Source organism: Oncorhynchus tshawytscha, linkage group LG23 (assembly GCF_018296145.1).
Source record: "Oncorhynchus tshawytscha isolate Ot180627B linkage group LG23, Otsh_v2.0, whole genome shotgun sequence".
Lineage (NCBI taxonomy): Eukaryota > Metazoa > Chordata > Actinopteri > Salmoniformes > Salmonidae > Oncorhynchus > Oncorhynchus tshawytscha.
Window position 1 is genome coordinate 14,474,300 of NC_056451.1, and position 2,844 is coordinate 14,477,143.

Sequence of the window (2,844 nt, forward strand, 5' to 3'; positions counted from 1 at the left end):
GTGAAAGGTTAGACTATTCAATCGACGTGGTTTCAGCAGCCCACAGTACATGTTTGTGTTATTAACCACACACAATCTTTCAAGTTGATTCACCAGGTTATGTTTTCTTACAAATCAAATCAAATGTATTTATATAGCACTTCGTACATCAGCTGATATCTCAAAGTGCTGTACAGAAACCCAGCCTAAAACCCCAAACAGCAAGCAATGCAGGTGTAGAAGCACAGTGGCTAGGAAAAACTCCCTAGAAAGGCCAAAACCGAGGAAGAAACCTAGAGAGGAACCAGGCTATGAGGGGTGGCCAGTCCTCTTCTGGCTGTGCCGGGTGGAGATTATAACAGAACATGGCCAAGAAGTTCAAATGCTCATAAATAACCAGCATGGTTCAATAATAATAATCATAGTAGTTGTTGAGGGTGCAGCAAGTCAGCACCTCAGGAGTAAATGTCAGTTGGCTTTTCATAGCCGATCATTAAAAGTATCTCTACCACTATTGCTGTCTCTAGAGAGTTGAAAACAGCAGGTCTGGGACAGGTAGCACGTCCGGTGAACAGGTCAGGATTACATAGCCGCAGGCAGAACAGTTGAAACTGGAGCAGCAGCACGGCCAGGTGGACTGGGGACAGCAAGGAGTCATCATGCCAGGTAGCCCTGAGGCATGGTCCTAGGGCTTAGGTCCTCCGAGAGAGAGGAAGAAAGAGAGAAAGAGAGAATTAGAGAGAGCATACTTAAATTCACACAGGACACCGGATAAGACAGGAGAAGTACTCCAGATATAACAAACTGACCCTAGCCCCTTGACACATAAACTACTGCAGCATAAATACTGAAGGCTGAGACAGGAGGGGTCAGGAGACACTGTGGCCCCATCCGATGATACCCCCGGACAGGGCCAAACAGGAAGTATATAACCCCACACACTTTGCCAAAGCACAACCCAAGGGGGGGGCGCCGACCCAGACAGGAAGATCACATCAGTGACTCAACCCACTCAAGTGACGCACCCCTCCTAGGGACGGCATGAAAGAGCACCAGTAAGCCAGTGACTCAGCCCCTGTAATAGGGTTAGAGGCAGAGAATCCCAGGGGAAAGAGGGGAACCGGCCAGGCAGAGACAGCAAGGGCGGTTCGTTGCTCCAGAGCCTTTCCGTTCCCCTTCACACTCCTGGGCCAGACTACACTCAATCATATGACCCACTGAAGAGATGAGTCTTCAGTAAAGACTTAAAGGTTGAGACCGAGTCTGCGTCTCTCACATTGGTAGGCAGACCATTCCATAAAAATGGAGCTCTATAGGAGAAAGCCCTGCCTCCAGCTGTTTGTTTAGACATTCTAGGGACAATTAGGAGGCCTGCGTCTTGTGACCGTAGTGTACGTGTAGGTATGTACAGCAGGACCAAATCAGAGAGATAGGTAGGAGCAAGCCCATGTAATGCTTTGTAGGTTAGCAGTAAAACCTTGAAATCAGCCCTTGCCTTGACAGGAAGCCAGTGTAGGGAGGCTAGCACTGGAGTAATATGATCAAATCTCTTGGTTCTAGTCAGGATTCTAGCAGCCGTATTTAGCACTAACTGAAGTTTATTTAGTGCTGTATCCGGGTAGCCGGAAAGTAGAGCATTGCAGTAGTCTAACCTAGAAGTAACAAAGCATGGATTAATTTTCCTGCATCATTTTTGGACAGAAAGTTTCTGATTTTTGCAATGTTATGTAGATGAAAAAAAAGCTGTCCTTGAAACAGTCTTGATATGTTCGTCAAAAGAGAGATAGAGAGCTGTTTATTATGTTCAACATAGGAGGGACAAGCACAGGAAGCAGCTCTTTCAGTAGTTTAGTTGGAATAGGGTCCAGTATGCAGCTTGAAGGTTTAGAGGCCATGATTATTTTCATCATTGTGTCAAGAGATATAGTACTAAAACACTTGAGTGTCTCTCTTGATCCTAGGTCCCGGCAGAGATGTGCAAACTCAGGACAACTGTGCTTTGAAGGAATACGCAGATTTAAAGAGGAGTCCGTAATTTGCTTTCCAATAATCATGATCTTTTCCTCAAAGAAGTTTGTAAATTTATTACTGCTGAAGTGAAAGCCATCCTCACTTGGGGAATGCTGCTTTTTAGTTAGCTTTGCGACAGTATCAAAAATAAATTTCGGATTGTTCTTATTTTCCTCAATTAAGTTGGAAAAATAGGATGATCGAGCAGCAGTAAGGGCTCTTCGATACTGCACGGTACGGTCTTTCTAAGCTAGTCGGAAGACTTCCAACCCGCAGTATTAGACTTAAAACGAATCATCCTGCGATCATACACTGCCAGGGGGTAGGGCTACCGACATTAAGGCTAATCTGAAGACGGTGAAGGCTAAAGCTAAAACTGGCGAGTGTAGAGAGTATAGAGATATTGTTATCCACGTCGGCACCAACGATGTTAGGATGAAACAGTCAGAGGTCACCAAGCGCAACATAGCTTCAGCGTGTAAATCAGCTAGAAAGATGTGTCAGCATCGAGTAATTGTCCCTGGCCCCCTCCCAGTTAGGGGGAGTGATGAGCTCTACAGCAGAGTCTCACAACTCAATTGCTGGTTGAAAACTGTTTTCTGCCCCTCCCAAAATATAGAATTTGTAGATAATTGGCCCTCTTTCTGGGACTCACCCACAAACAGGACCAAGCCTGGCCTGCTGAGGAGTGACGGACTCCATCCTAGCTGGAGTGGTGCTCTCATCTTATCTACCAACATAGACAGGGCTCTAACTCCTCTAGCTCCACAATGAAATAGGGTGCAGGCCAGGCAGCAGGCTGTTAGCCAGCCTGCCAGCTTATTGGAGTCTGCCACTAGCACAGTCAGTGTAGTC